The 16,981-nt window shown below is 36.9% G+C and overlaps 1 pseudogene; it reads left to right on the top strand.

Annotated features, from left to right (window-relative positions):
- Positions 1-3,144: 3,144 nt before the first annotated feature.
- Positions 3,145-5,446, top strand: LOC101713156 (HAUS augmin-like complex subunit 2 pseudogene; annotated as a pseudogene).
- The last annotated feature ends 11,535 nt before the right edge of the window (positions 5,447-16,981 follow it).

Here is a 16,981-nt window from a genome sequence, read left to right as displayed (position 1 = left end):
TGATTACAAATGAGTTTTATGGTCTGAGATGCTTGATGCTTTGGGTTTCTCGTTTGGTAACTACTTGTTCCTAAGGTTTGCCTATTTTCCACTGGACCACTCATCATTTTTTACTGATTTGCGTTCGAACAGTAAATGTTAGATATTGAAAAATATTCACTTGGACCTGTCTCTTATTGACTTTATCCATACTGTCCTTCATTGAAAGAAAACTCCTAGTTTTTATGTAAATAATTGAAGTCTATTTTTTTTTTTTTGCCTCATGAATGTGCTTTGTGAATTGTGATACTCATACTTCTGGTTTGTTCTGCTGGTATCCCCTCCTCTAGGACCCTGAATGGCTCTATTCACACTTCTTTTACCTTATCCTCTTTGAAGGATTTCTTCAGTTCTTCTGACTTGCTTCCTGAAGTCTGACCTCAGTGGGAAGGACTGGATCTTACTCACCCTGAGTCCTCAGCATGGTCAGGCTCGTGATCATCAGGCACTGGTGGAAGGACTGAATGACTCATTAGTGGCATGTCATTGGCTATATTGGACAAGAATCTTCCACTCTGTGATCTCTTTTATCCACCATTGTTCAGGCCATCACTAGACACTTAGCTAAGACTGAGTGGACCAGAATCTCTCTCCAAGAATCTGGAACTAGGGCTCAGAGAGATTCAGTTGCTGGCTCTGCTAGACCATTGGGCAACCATTCTGGACACCTGTGCTAATGGACAAAGATGAAGGGGGAGTCTGCAGAAGCATAGCAACAGCTCCAGGGTAAAGGGGAGAGAGACAAGGTCTACCTTAGTTTCTGATGGGTTCTCTGTTCTTAGTTCTGATCTGTCATAAAGCCTCAGATTTCCTAAAATACTTCCGTGTTTCCTCACCAGGAGAATGCTTGAGCAGATTCATTTTCTTTATGAGCTAATTATCCTGAAGATACTGATTCATAGAGAATAACTGCATTCTACATTGAGAATAACTGCAATTTTCACATTTTTCACCAGAGATCATATTAACTTGCTCAATACATCCTTGCCATAGCAAAGGCATCTTTTTAGCTCTCTTAATAGTCACACAAAAGTGGATTCACATATTCAACTTCTCATCCACTGATCTCTCTCTCTCTCTCTTTTTTCTGTCTACCCTTTCTTTTTTGTCCTGAGGATTGACCCCAAGGCCTCATACATCCTAAGGATGTACTGTACAATTGAGCCACACCCTTGGTCCCTGTCTTTACTTTTTATTTTATAGGTGAATATTAGTATGTTTACCACTGTTATAATAATGAGTCCTTCTTAAAATGTGGTTCATCTTTTGATGACATTGATTATGACATAACATTGATTATGAATTTTACCATGTGTGTTCTGTTATGATCTATAGTATCATTAATTCCACTTTATCTTTACAGTCATGGCATCAGAATTTTTCAAATGAAAATGGAAAATTAACATAGTAATTTGGTACATTCATGGAAGGACCCATTAAAAAGGCAGGAATAATGATCTCATTTATTTACATATTAATTCTATTTTATGTGTTTTACAAACATAATAAAAGTTCACTGATCTAGTCTTCTATACTTCCCCTTTGTAATAATGCATATAATAACTGGGTTGAGTAAGTTTTTTAATTTTAAAATAAAAGACACTGCAAGTCACAAAAAAAAAACATACATCTGGCAGGCACCTCTAGATCACTACGCAAATCTGAAACAGAAATTTGTCACCTGCCCCAGAAGCCATTCCATGTTCCCCACCCAATTCACAATCCCTTGAGGATAATTTTTATTTATGTAAATGACAAAGGATTAGCTAAGGAATAATGCAAATAATTTTTCAAAGAGAGTATAAATTAAAATCAGCATACTAAAAGGATACCTACATACCTGTGTCTATCACCACATACAGTAATTCACAATAGCCAAAATAAGGAACCAGTCCAGGTGCCCATCAACAGATGAATGGACAAAGAAAATGTTGTATACATACAAAATGAATTATTGTTTTCTATAAAGTAGAGCAAAATTTTGTCATTTGCGGGAAAATGGATGGATCTGGAGATCATCATGCTGAGTGAAATAAGCCTGATTCAGAAAGACAGATATTTCATGTTCTCCCCAATTTGTGGAATCTAAAAAAGATGACATAAAAGTAGTAGAAGAGAGACTACTATTAAATAAAAGGAAGAAAATAAAGGGGAAGGACATGTAAGGGATGGTAATGGGGGGTTAGATATGACCAAAATACATGCACTGAGTCAGGCATAATGGGACATGCCTATAATCCCAGAACTCAGGGGCTGAGACAGGAGGATTGCAGCAAGTTCAAGGTCAGTCTGAACTACATAGTGAGATTCTGTTTAAAAAAAAAACGGAAAAAAAATATGCACTGAAACTCAATACTTTGTAAAATAAATATATGCTAATGATAAAAAGGAAAAAAGAAAACAAAGTATCTTAAATATTAAAAAATAATTACTGCAAACATATACCAAGAAAAAAACTTTAAAATTAAGTGTGTCCAGTGATATATGCACACCCATGTTTATAGCGGCACAGTTTGTAATAGCTAAAGCTTGGAAACAGCCCAATTGCCCATCAACTGGAGACTGGATAAAGAAGATGTGGTTTTTCTATAAAATGGAGTACTACTCAGCCATAAAGAATGAGAAACTAGAGACATTTATAGCTAAATGGATGCACATTCAGGCCATACTCTTAAGTGAAATAAATAGGACACACATGTGTAAATACAGAATAGTTCTCTGGTGTGAAAAACTAAAAGTATACATAAGGTTCAAATGATATAATTGATAATGTGAAATAGGAAGAAAAGGTCTAAAGGAGTAGGGGAAGTGGGAAGGGTAGGAGAAAGGAAAGAAGGGAAAGGAAAAAATGGAAACAGAGTCTTTGTAAATAGGGAAGGGTGGAGGAGGTGAAGGGAGGGCAGGGGAAGGGGAAAAAATAAGAACGAAGATACATCACATACAGGTACAAGATCCCAGTGATGAATGTAATTGTACTGTATACCTAAAATGTACCAATAAACTTAATGATAAATTTTTTTAATTAAAAAAATTAAGTGTGCCGTGCTTTTAAAAACAAGGAATGAATATATATATATATATATATATATATATTTAATTTTAGAGAGAAGTGGAAGAAATGAGGAGATATATAAGTCAAAGTGTGCAAAGATGCAGTTATCCTAGATGAAGAAGTCTAGGGATCTAATGGAGAGAGAGATAGAGAGAAAAGGAAGGAGAGAGAACAGGGAAAGAAAGGAACTATGTGAGAGAATAGACCTTCCAATTTATTTGATGGTAGTAATTGCCTTGTATATGAAAACATCATGTTGTACATCTAAATGAATAAATATCCTTAAAGGACTACTTGTAGTCAAAAATTATTATAACACTGGAACAATCCTATTTTATATAGTTCATTGTTTATAATAAATGCTAGGTAGTTCACTCCCTCCTGGCACACTCCTAGGAGGCCCACCAGAGCATGGCCTCTGCTAACCCCTGGGACCCGGCTTCCCAGCCCAACACCGCCCATCTACTGCTGGGCCACCTTATGGGCTCCGGCGTGATCTCTCAGGAGATGTTAAACATATCAAAGAAAACAGCTCCTTGTTTTGTGAACTTCTCCAGACTACAGCAGAGCACAGATATTCAAGCTGAAATCTACCAGAAAAGCCTGGAAATTGAACTTCTGGAACTAGAAAAAGAAACAAGAGATATCGTTCATTCTTCCTATTCGGCTGAGAAGTGTCACACCCTGGAAAGCAGGAACAGTCATCTGGAAACAGTGCTAAAAAAGAAGAGGTCCCTCAGGCAAAGGCTGTTGAAGCCCATGTGCTAGGAAAATTTACCTATGGAAGCGATACATGGTACATTTGCTACAGTTGGCTGTGACTTTTATTGAGAAATTGGAAACCCATCTTGAAACAATTAGAAATATCCCTCATTTAGATGAAAATATAAAGAAAATGAGCAAAGTTTTAGCCAAGATGGATATTTTGATGAATGAGACAGAGGAACTGGCAGAGAATATACTCAAGTAGCGAGAACAACAAAAGGAAGTTTCTTCTCAGATGCCCAAAATGTTAAGATGAAGAAAATTATGCTCATAAATATGATACAGTTATGAAGTCTGTTTCTGGTTGATTGTCACTTGGGTATATAGGCTTGCTGCAACCAGTACTGAAAGAGCCCTGTTTTTATTGGAGTACCAAGATTCCATGGTTCAATAGGACCAAACTTACTTTTCCTTTGTTTCTCATACATTCATAATGTACTTTTTGGAAAGCTAACACAAATAAAACATAGCTGAATTGATTAACATGAGTTAACCATTCCTCAGATAGCAAATTCGTTATTTCAGTATGTCTTTTTTTTAAATTAATTTTATTGGTACACTTTAGGTATACAATTCATTTACATTTATCATTGGGTGTTTGTACCTGTACATGATATATCTTGGTTCTTATTTTTTTCCCCATTACCTGTGTGCCCTTCACCCCCTCTGCCCTTACCTATTTACATAGATTTCATTTCCATTTTTTTTCTTTTCTCATAGTTTTTCCTTTCCTTCTTTTCCTTTCCCCTTCCCCTCCCTTCACTCCTTCGTCTTTGGACCTTTTTTCCTATTTCAAATTATCAATTATTCATTTTAATCATTTTAACCCTTGTTTACACTATCAGATTCTCACACTAGTGAAACTATTTGGTATTTACACATGTGTGTCCTATTTATTTCACTTAAGAGTATGGCTTCGATATGCATCCATTTAGCTATAAAAGACTCTAGTTTTTTGTTCTTTATGACTGAGTAGTACTCCCTTTTATAAAAAAAAAAATTTTCTTTATCCAGTTTCCAATTGATGGGCACTTGGGCTGCTTCCAAGCTTTAGCTATTACAAACTGTGCCGCTATGAACATAGGTGCACATACTGTGGTATGATTCTTTTAATTCTTTTGGGAAGATACCCAGCAGGGGAATAGTTGGGTCAAATGGGACCTCTAGTCCTAGTTCTTTGAGGTATCTCCATACTGACTTCCACAGTGGTTGCACCAGTCTGCACTCCCACCAACAATGGAGAAGGGTTCCTTTCTCCCCATGACCCCGCCAGCATTTGTTATTTGTTGATTTCTTGATAGCAGCCATTTTTTCCGGGGTGCGGTGGAATCTCAGGGTTGTTTTCATCTGCATCTCTCAAATGATGAGTGACTTTGAACATTGTTTTATATATTTGTTTGCTGCTTTTACTTCTTTGTCTGAGAAATGTCTGTTCATTTCAGATGGCCATTTTTGAATTGGGTCTTTGAGTTTGGGGGGTCTGATTTTTTTCAATTCTTTATATATTCTAGATAGTAGTCTTTTGTCTGAGGTACAGCTGCTAAAAAGTTTTTCCCATATTGTAGGTTGTCAGCTCTATTGGTGGTTTCTTTTGCAGTGCAGAAGCTTTTTAATAAGATGAGATCCCAGTTGTTGATTCTTTTTTTTTTTTTTTTTTTTTTTTTTTTGGTACCAGGGATCGAACTCGGGTCCTTGTGCTTGCGCAGCAGGCAATAAAACCACTGAGCTAAATTCCCGGCCCCCCAGTTGTTGATTCTTTCTGCTAGTTCCTGTGCCGCTGAGGTTTTCTTCATGAAGTCTTTTCCTATGGCAATGTCTTCAAGAGTTCTACCCAACTTATCTTCTAGCAAGTTTAGTGTTTCTGTCTTAATATTTATATCTTTTTTTTTTTTTGGTACCGGGGATCAAACTCGGGTCCTTGCGCTTGTGCAGCAGGCGGTGAAACCACTGAGCTAAAACCCCAGCCCCTATAATTATATCTTTAGTCCACTTCGATCTTTGTTTAGTGCATGGTGATAGGTATGGGTCTAGTTTCAATATTTGGCAGGTTGAAATCCAGTTTTTCCAACACCATTTATTAAATAGGCTATCTTTCCTCCAATGATGGTGGTTGGCTCCTTTGTCAAAGATGAGGTGGCTGTGCATGTCTGGAGTTGTTTCTGCATCTTCTAATCTATTCCACTGATCCTGAGTTCTGTTCCTTTGCCAGTACCATGCTGATTTTATCACAGTAGCTTTGTAGTATAGTTTCAAGTTGGGAATTGTGATACCCCCAGCCATGTCTCTGTTGCTTAGAATTGTTTTAGCAATTCTAGGTCTCTTCTGGTTCCAAATGAATTTTTGGATTGATTTCTCTAGTTCTGTGAAGTATATTGTTGGAATTTTAATTGGCACTGCATTGAATCTATATAGTAGTTTTGGAAGTATGGCCATTTTCTCTATATTGGTTCTGCCTACCCAGGAGCAAGGGATGTCTTTCCATTTTCTTGTATTCTCTTCAATCTCCTTTTTCATAGTGCTGTAGTTTTCAATGCAGAGGTCTTTTGCTTCCTTTGTTACATTGATTCCTAGATATTTCATTTTTTTGGATGCTATTGTAAAAGGAATTGTTTCCCTAATTTCTCTCTCAGTGAGTCTGTTATTTGTGTACAAGTCTGTTATTTGTGTACTATTGTTTTTTGAGTGTTGACTTTGTATCCAGCTACTCTACTGAATCTGTCAATTAAGTCTAGAAGTCTTTTGGCAGAGTTTTTTGGGTCTTCTATGTAAAGTTTTTTGGGTCTTCTATCATCAGCAAATAATGACAGTTTAACTTCTTCTTTTCCTGTCCTTATTCCTTTTATTTCTTTCTCTTTTCTAATTGCTGTGGCTAATGTTTCCAGAACTATATTGAACAGGAGTGTGCATCCTTGTCTTGTTCCTGATTTTAGCATTAAAGTTTTCAGTTTTTGACCATTTAGTGATGTTGGCTGTTGGTTTTTCATAGATAGCCTTAATCAGGTTAAGATAAAGACCTTCTATTCCAATTTTCTGTAGGGTTTTTATCATGAATGGGTGCTGGATTTTGTCAAATGCTTCTTCTGCATCTATTGAGATGATCATATTGTTTTTGTCTTTGACTCTGTTAATATGGTGTATTACATTTGTTGATTTACAAATGTTGAACCATCCTTGCATCCCTGGGATAAATCCAACTTGGTCAGGGTGTATGATCTTCTTGATGACCCTCTGTATTCTGTTTGCCAGTATTTTGTTGAGGATTTTTGCATCTATGTTCATAGGAGATTGGCCTGTAGTTCTCTTTTTGGGTTGGGTCTTTCCTTGGTTTTGGAATCAAAGTAACACTTGCTTCCAGGAATGAATTTGGAAGTATTGCTTCCATTTCAATTTGATTGATGAGTTTAAAGAGTAATGGCAATAGTTCTTCTTTAAATGTCTGGTAAAATTCAGCAGTGAAGCCATCAGGACCTGGGCTTTTCTTGTTGGTAAATTTTTTATTACATTTTCAATGTCACTCATTGTAATTGTGGTGTTTAGAATTTCTATATCTTCTTCATTTAACATTGGCAATTTGTATGTATCTAGGAATCCGTCCATTTCTTCTGTGTTTTCCATTTTATTGGAGTAGAGGTTCTCGAAGTAGGTATTGATGATCCTCTGGATTTCTGTCAGATCTGTTGTCACTTCACCTTTTTCATTCTTAATTGCATGTATTTGTGCCTTTTCTTTCCTTTTTTGGATAAGATTGGCTAAAGGTTTATCGGTTTTATTTATTCTTTCAATAAACCAACTCTTTGATTCATTGATTTTTTTGTATTGTTCTCTTAGTCTCTATTGCATTGATTTCTGCTCTGATCTTTATAATTTCCTGTCTTGTATGAGCTTTGGATTTGTAATGCTCTTCTTTTTCTAGCAGCTTGAGGTTCTCCATTAGGTTATTTATCTGGGTTTTCTCTGTTTTCCTAATATGGGCATTCACTGCTATGAATGTCCCATGTAGAACTGCTTTCATTGTGTCCCGTAGATTCCTGTATGTTGTACTGGCATTTTCATTTACTTGTAGAAACTGTTTAACTTCTTCTTTAATTACTTCTGCGACCCATTGGTTGTTCAAGAGGGTGTTATTCAGTTTCCATGTGTTTGTTGGGGTTTTGCAGTTTCTTATGTTAGTTGTCTCCAATTTTATTGCACTATGGTCTGATAATATACAGGGGGTTACTTCAATTCTTTTGCATTTACTTAGACATGTCCTATGAGCTAGCATGTGGTCTATTTTGGAGAATGACCCTTGTGCAGCCAAAAAGAATGTGTATTCTGATTTTGTGGGGTGGAAAACTCTGTAAATATCTATTAAGTCCATTTGTTCAATAGCTTGGTTCAGTTCTAGAATTTCCTTGTTACCTTTTTGTCTAGATGATCTGTCTATTTGTGATAGTGGGGTATTGAGGTCCCCCACTACAATTGTGTTAGTGTTTATTTGGTTTTTCATGTCTATTAATATTTGTTTTGTATAGTTGGGGGCATTTGTATTTGGTGCATATATATTTAGGATTGTCATCTCTTCCTCTTGGATTGTTCCCTTCACAAGGATGTAGTGACCCTCTTTGTCTCTCTTAATTAGTTTTGGTTTGAAACCTACTTTGTCTGCAAGTAAGATTTCTACCCCTGCTTTCTTCTAAGTTCCTGTGGCATGGAGAACTTTTTCCATCCTTTTACTTTCAGTCTATGAGTTTCTTTTTGAGTTAGGTGTGTTTCTTGTATACAGCATATTGTTTCATTTTCCTTTTTAATCCATTCTTGCAGTCTATTTCTTTTGATTGGTGAATTGAGGCCATTAACATTGATGGTTATAATTGATATTTATTTATCCTTGTCATGATGTTTTACTTTTGTTGGCTCTTTTATTTCTTATTTTTTCCCCCTTTCCCATTAGTGTCTTACCTTGCCTGGTGGCTTCCTTCTGTTGGGCCTCATGGAGTTGTGGCCTTCATTGCTTTTTTCTAGTATATTGTTTAGAATTTCTTGTAGTGCTGGTTTGGTGTTCATGAAATTTCTCAGGTGTTCTTTGTCGTGGAAGTATCTAATTTCCCCATCGATTTTGAAAGATAATTTTGCAGGATACAACAGTCTAGGTTGGAAGATATTTTCTTTTAGAGCTTGAAATACTTCACTCCAGGTTCTCCTTGATTTGAGGGTTTGTGTTGAGAAGTCTGCTGTGATTCTGATGGGCTTTCCTTTGTAGGTGATTTTTTTCTTTTCTCTAACTGCTTGTAGGATGTTGTTCTTCTGTTGGGTTTCTGGGATCTTGACTATTATATGTCTAGATGTAGATTTTTTCTGATCATGGCTAGTTGGAGTTCTATATGCTTCACTTCTCTGTATGCCCAATTCTCTACTTCTGTTGGGGAAGTTTTCCACTATTACTTCTGTGAACAGTTTTTTGATGTCAATTGTGCTTTCTCCTGTTTTTTTATGGACTCCTATCAGTCTTATGTTATTCTTTGCATCGTCTAGCAGTTGTTGGATTGATTTCTCATGGTCCCTTACTATTTTTAAGAAATCTCTATTTTCATGGTCTCTAACTGCGATCCTGTCTTCTATATCTGATATTCTATCTTCAGATTCCCTTAATCAGCTGTGGATACTTTCAATGGAGTTTTTGATCTCCTGAATATCTGCTTGAATCTGTTTCATGGATTCCATTTCTTTCTTATGCTGGGTATTCATGGCTTCCAGCATGTTTCTGAGCTCATCTATTTTTTTATTTATTTCTGTTCTAGATCCTCTAATCATGTCTTTCACTCTGCTCACCATCTCTGTGGATATCTGGGAGATTATTTCTGCTTTGAATTTTTCTAGAGCCTCATTCATCTGTTTTGTTACTTGCTGTGCTATCAGTTCAGGGTATCCAGGTGGTTGGTTATGGGACATTTCCATCTCATTTCTCCCAGGATTTACTCTTGGTTGGGTGGAAGTCTGAGTTTGTGCCTTCCTTAAATGTCTTCTCATTTTTGTTTTTGGTACTGTGCTTGGTTTAACTCCTGGGTTGATAGTTTGAAATTGTTTAATGTAGGTGTCTTTGTTGCTTGTAATTAGAACCCTTATGGAATGATTGCTTCTCAGAAGTGTCTTCCAGATACAGCTGGTGTTTAAGTTTTGAGTCTCTAATGACTCTAAGGCTATCTCATTTTCTTTATACTAGGAAGGTTCATTGACTAGATCAATAGCAACACCTTAGCCCAAGTGATATGATCAGCAACACCACTGCATCAAGTACATCTTTGAAAATGACATTTTGTGGTAGTTATTAATCTATCACCTTTGGCTCTGTGAATTAAATCAAGATCGAGGACCAACCCAACATATAGTGAATAAACTCTTCAATATAACAACTTTACCCTTTGGGTTAGGGAGTTAGAAGAGGTTGGGGAGGGAGGGACAGATGGGAAGAAGGATAGGGGAAGGTTAGTAGTGTGGTCAGAGGACACAGGTGAGAAGGAAAAAGAGAATAATAGGAAAATAAAGAAGAACTCTGAATGAGGACCAAAACAGGGACAAAAAGGGAAGATGAACAATGTAGGAGAGCAAGAGAGTGAGTGTTAGAGAGAAAGGAAAGAGAAAAGAAGGAAGAAAAGAAAAAGAGAAAAAAACAATATTTGCAAAGACTAGGAAAAAAAATTAAAGATAAGAGGAGCAAAAGAAAAGAGAAAAAAAACCAAACTAATACTACTAATTTTGGGAATAAAATATAACAATGAAGATGAAGGGCCTCTTTCAGGGTATGTCTCTGCTGTCACAACAGACAACGTGGGTTGCAGTGTGTAGATACAAATCAATGAGTCTCAGCAAGCTCATTGCAGACCCATGAGATTCAGGCAGATTTCTTGCTGCAAGTCCCAAGTTGAGCTCCCTGTCCTCCTGTAGGGTTGAACTCTGGAGAGTTGTATTGCAGGCTCCAGCTGCCCTTCCCCTGAAGATAGACCCGGTCCTGATGGGAGGTGAAGATGACTCCAACTTACCCAGTGCCATGATCTGGTGGTCCGGTGTCCTCTGCGTCTTTGTAGTGTGGAAACAGGTGGCTGTACCGGGGCGGGGGGGGCAGTGGATTGCTGCTGGGGCGCGGGCTGATTTGGCGCATTCTGGGAGACTCGTGACATTGCTATGGCGTCCACAGACCTACCTATCTGCAGCGAACTGATTCGGCGCATTCTGAGAGACTAGCGATGTTGCTACGGCATCTGCAGACCTGCCTGTCTGCAGCGGGCTGATTCGGTGTGCTCTGGACGACTTGCGACGTTGCTACGGTGTTCGCAGACCTGCTTGTCTCTGTACATAGCATCTTAATTCCGTTTTTCATTCCCTTTCCCTTCCCTCCATCAGCCCTCCCTCCATCTCTTGATCCCCTTCCCATTTAGAAAGATCTACCTCCTTGCTTCCTATGATCTGTCTTTTATTTTGCTCTTTATTTATAATTTGAGTTTCTCATATAAAAGAAACCATGCGATATTTAAGCTTCAATGTCTGATTTATTTCACTTAACATTATAGTCTTAAAGTGCATCCATTTTCCTATAAATGACTCAAGTTTATCTTTATGGCAGAGTAGTTCTCCATTGTGTGTAAATGCCAGATTTTCTTTCTCCATTCATCTGTTGATGCATATATTCTGCTTCCAAGATTTAGCTATTATGAATTGTGTTGCTATCAACAAAAGTATGTATTTGTCATTGTAATATGATTACTTTAACTCTTTTGGGAAGATACCTAGAAGACTAGGGGGGTCAAATGGAATTTCTAGTTTTAATTTTTTGAAGAATCTCCACCTGATTTCCATAGTGGTTATACTGATATAGGGCACATGATCCATGGATGATAGAGGATCTCCAAATAATCCAAATAATATAAGGGATATATTATATCTTCCAACCTCCTAGATGTCTGGACACACTGAATCCATGTTCTCTAAAACTGAAAAATGAATTCTAGGAACAATGGAGGTTAAGAATAGGAAGAATTTATTGAGAGAAAGATAGCTTCTAAGAGAGAGAGAAGGGGACTGGAAGGTGGGTTGCATGCCCACCTCACTTCTCAAAGGTGTTTTATTGAGCAAAGCCACGTGAGTACAAGGTGGAACAAAACTACAGTCAACAAATAAAGTTGCAAGTATGGTTGCTTAGGTAATATTTACTCAGAGGGAAATCAGAGGTGAGACAAAACCATGATCAACCAATAAGTTTACAATAAGTATAGTTATTTAGGCAATATTGATTAAATGGGGATCAAATGGGGAAACAAGTTATGTAACAAGCATATATGGACTGAACAAGGATTTCCTGGATGGAATGGACTGGGGAGGTTTTGGTCCCCACACAAGGTGATTGATGCCAACTTAAAATATCAATCACTGCTGTTCATCTATGGAGGAAGTATGTGAGTTTAAAAGTTCCTCCTTTTTGAACCCTGGCCTTCAGTAAATGGGCCTCAATTGTCCTCTGTATTGGCCCAGCCCTGACTAACTGCCTATAATATATTCAACTAACTTAGCTGTCTACAGTAATATTAGTTTACATTTCTACCAACAATGTAGAATTGTTTTCCTGGCAGTCTCACCAGCATTTGTTATTATTTGATTTCTTGATGATAGCCATTCTTTCTGCAGTAAAATAGAATCTCAGTTTGTTTTAATTTGCATTTCTTTAATGGCCAGTGATGTTGAGTGTTTCTTCATGTGTTTATTGGCCATTTGTATCTCCTTTTCTGTGGAGTATCACTTTTTGATTGGGTCTTTTATTTTGGGATTTTAATTTTTTTTTTAGTTCTTTATATAGTCTAGATATGAGTCCTCTGAGAAATAACTGGTAAAAAATTTTTCCATTCTGTTGTTTCTTTTGCTGTGCAGAAGCTTTTCAAATTGATATGATCCAATTTGTTGATTGTCAGTACTATTTTTTGTGCAACCTAGGTTCTGTTAAAAAAAGTCTTTGCCTACTCTTATGACTTCAAAAGTTTTACCTATTTTGTCTTATAGCACAGTAAGTGTTTCTGTTTTAACAGTTAGTTCTTTGATCCATTTTGATTTTAGTTTAGTAGATGGTGAGAAATACAGGTCCAGATTCAATCTTCTCCATGTAGATAGCTAGTTTTCCCAACACCATTTGTTAAAGAGGCTATCTTTCCTCAAGTGTATGCTTTTGGCCCTTTGTCAAAGGTCAAAAATTTGAATGTGCTTGAGGTTGTTTCTGCATCCTTTACTCTGCTTTACTGATCTTCATGTCTGTTTTTGTGCCAGTACCACACTGTTTTTAATCACTGTAGCTTTGTAATATAACTTCAAATGTGGCCTTGTGATGCCTCCCACTTTGTTTTTTGGTTTTTGGGTTTTTTTCTTTTTAATCCAGGATGGCTTTTGCTATGCTAGGTCTCTTCTAGTTCCACGTGAATTTTAGGATTGTTTTTTCTAGTTCTGTGAATAATGCTATTGGCATTTTGACTGGGACTGCATTAAATCTGTACATTAATTTTGGAAGTATGGCCATTTTGACATTATCTACTAAGTCTGTTCAAAAGTTGGTTTGACTATGATATTTCTTTGCTGACTTTTTAATCTAGTTGATCCATCTATTTGTGTTGGTACAGTAATGAAGTCCCTAATATAATTCTGTTTATAGTCTTTATGTCCAGTATTATTTGTTTTATTAAACTGGGTGTGTCATTGTTCAGTGCATATCTGTTAATAATTGTTATCTCTTCTTGTTGGATTGTTCCCTTAACTAATGTGTAATGATCTTCTCTGCTTCTTTTGATGATTTTTGGCTTGAAGTCCACTTTTTCCAAATACAGAATAGCTACGCCTGCTTTGGGATAGGGAAGGTGTTCCTGTTGCATAGAGTATTGTTTTGCATCCTTTGATTTTTAGTCTATGAGTTTCTCTTTGGTTAAATATGTTCTTGTAAACAGCATACCATTAGATTTTGTTTCTTTATCCATTCTGCCTGTCAGTGTATTTTCATTAGGAAATTGGGACCATTCACATTGAGAGTTATTATGGTTAGGTATTGACTTATTCCTGTTATTGCCTTATCTTTCTGTTGCTAATTCCCTACCTTTCCCTTCTAGTTAACTGCTCAACCTACGTGGTATATTCATTCTATTAGACCTTTTGTCATTTTTAACTTCATTGGCTCTTTCTAGGAGATTCTTCAGAATTTTTTAGACTGCTAGTTTGGTGGTCATGAATTTCTTTAGGTGCTCTTTGTCATAAAAATATTTTATTTCTCCATCAATTTTAAAAGATAGTTTTGAAGAATATATCAGCCTGGGTTGGAAGGTGTTTTCTTTTAAGGCTTGCAACACTTAACTCCAAGCTCTCCTGGCCTTCAAGGTTTGTTTTGAGAAGTCTGCTGTAATTCTAATGGGTTTACCTGTATAACGGTTTCATTGCTTTCCTCTAAATGCTTTTAAGATTTTGTTCTTGTTTTGGACTTCTGGAATTCGAACTATGATGTGTCATGCAGAAGTTCTTTTCTGATTATGGATATTTGGAGCTCTATATTCCTCATTTATCTGTATGTTAAATTCTTTTCTCTTATTTGGGAAGTTTTCTGCTATTATTTCAGTAAACAGGTTTTTTCGTGCCATTTGTGCTGTCTTCTGATTTTTTGCTAATTCCAATTAATCTTACATTAATGTTCTTTGAGTCACCTAGGAGGTGTTGGATCCATTTTCATGTTCTCTTGTTGTTTTTAAGGGATCTCTCCTCAATTGGTCACCAACAATAACCCTGTCTTCTAGTTCTGACACTCTGTCCCCACACTGGTCACTTCTGCTGCCCATACTTTTAATCCCCTGGATTTCTATTTGGACCCTTTTAATGAACTCTGTTTCCTATGCTGGTCATTTATGTTTTGTGTCATTTTGTGTAGCTCTGCTGGCTTCTTATTAGTGCCTTCTATAGATTTGGTAATCATTTTACTTGGCCCAGTATCTTTTCACTTATAACCTCTGTGAGCTTGCTAAATGCCATATTGATCTGTTTTGTTGTCTCTTGATGTCATTGTGAATTCAGCTGTGTGCTCTGAAGGGGTTTCCTACCCTTCAGTGACTCATGGATCAGCTTTGGGGAAGTTGGGAGTTTGGGAAGGCATTTTATTGGCTTGTCTTCTTGTGTTTCTATTTGTTTTTCTTCTGAGGCTTGCAGGTTGCTTACAGTGAAAAGCATTGTTTCTAGTATCGAGATCTCTTTACAAAATGTCTACTTTTCAGTGATGTCCTCTGGGCATGGCTAACTAGCGACCTTTGCCTGTGTCCTAGGTTCCAACCTCCTCTGTTTATGTGAGATGGGAGGTTACACTGTATTTGGCCCAGTACCAATTCTCTAGGAATGGACCACAGTGTTGTTAATGACCTCAAAGTGATCCAGATATTAGCAACTCAAGAAAACAAATTAATAGGAATGCTATGTCACTTAAATCAGCATCAATTATAGGGTCAAATATAAGCTAAGTATTGATAAACCCTGAGGACCAATAATGTACCACCCTTAACCATAGAAAAGAGTTCTGTAATTTTGGCATGAACACTAAAACAAACCAAATATTGTCTTCCTAGTGAACTATAGTGAATATCTACTAAATGGAACAACTTTACTTCTACTAACAATAGAACAATATTCAATAGCAATACCATAAATTTAACTAGTTATCTAGAGATTCATAAAACTTAGTAATTGTACTAGTAAAGGCAGAGGGGATGGGAACTAGAGAATAAAAAAAGCAAAATTTGAGTAATTGATCAATGGGAGGAACATGAGGAGGAGACAATAGTGAGATGGGGGTCCTATTGAAGAGTAAAAGGAAATGAATAGTGTTAGAGAACTGTCACAGGAAAGAATGAATAAATAAAAGGAAGATAAACAGAGTAAAGTACAGGAAATAAAAGAAAGAAGGAAGAGAAAAAGAAGTTGAAACTGGGAAAAAAGAAAGGAAACTAAAAGAGGAAGAAAAGGAGAAAAACCACAGTGCCCCCCAAAAAAATCTGGTGAAGGAAAGATAACAATAATAAAAAATAGACAAATCAAAAAGTTTGAGTCATGGGCTGGAAATTTAGCTCAGTGGTTTCACCACCTGCTGTGCAAGCGTGCAAGCGCAAGGACCTGAGTTTGATCCCCGGTACCAAAAAAAAAAAAGTTTGAGTCAAAGAAAAAATTCCTGTGTTTCTGAATGAGTGGTTTCTCTCCAACATCTGCCACTTGGAATACAGCCAATCATGATGTCCTCTTCATAGCTTTAGGGCCTATGTGGGTTTTTTTTCTTTTTATCACTGCATATTTGTAGTACAGCAAAAGTTTGTGATTGTATGTTGCTACCCGTGTATAATGTTATTTAGTTATTTTCTTCCCTATTACCTCCCTCTCTCTTCCCTTTCTCTCTTCCCCAAATACACCTTCCCATCACATGCAGACCGTCATTTAGTTTTCTGTACTATTTCCTTGGTGTTTTTATTCATTTTTACCTATTTTGAGGCTTATTACTTGAGAAGAGTGTGCCATTTTTAACCTTCTGAGACTGGCATATTCGATTTAAGTACATTGTTTTCAGTTCCATCCATTTTCCTTCAAATGAAATGATTTTTTTATGGCCATTGAATATTTATACCACTTTCTCTTTATCCACTAGTATTTTGAGCATCTAGGGCATTTCCTTAGCTTACTTATTGTCATTTGTGCCACTAAAATTGGAAATGCATATATCATCATAATATGTTATTTTGATTTTTTCATGAATATAAGAGTGGTATAGCTTGATCAAAGTTTTATTTTTTGAAGAATCCTCATGCTGCTTTCCATATGGTTTGAGGGCCTATGTGTTTTTAAGGTGCACTGTGTTTTTAAGGCCCCCTCTGTTCATTCACACCAGTCTGTGGTTATCACCCAAGCCAAGGTATGTCCCTCCTCACATTGGTGGATGAGAAATGCTATCATCCCTCTGGTCTTTGCTGGATGTAGACCAGCAGTAGTGGGGATTCAAGTGGACTGTTGGACCTAATTTTGACCATCATGTTGTCTGATCGCTCACTTCTTTCTTTGGGCATTGTTCTCATCCAGGATCAGGTCAGTTGGTTAGTCCTC

Source organism: Heterocephalus glaber, unplaced genomic scaffold, assembly GCF_053883595.1.
Source record: "Heterocephalus glaber isolate CG9 unplaced genomic scaffold, H.glaber_assembly_v1.0 deba00001461, whole genome shotgun sequence".
Classification (NCBI taxonomy): domain Eukaryota; kingdom Metazoa; phylum Chordata; class Mammalia; order Rodentia; family Bathyergidae; genus Heterocephalus; species Heterocephalus glaber.
Note: the sequence above shows the minus strand (reverse complement) of the source record. Positions and strands in the feature narration are given on the sequence as shown.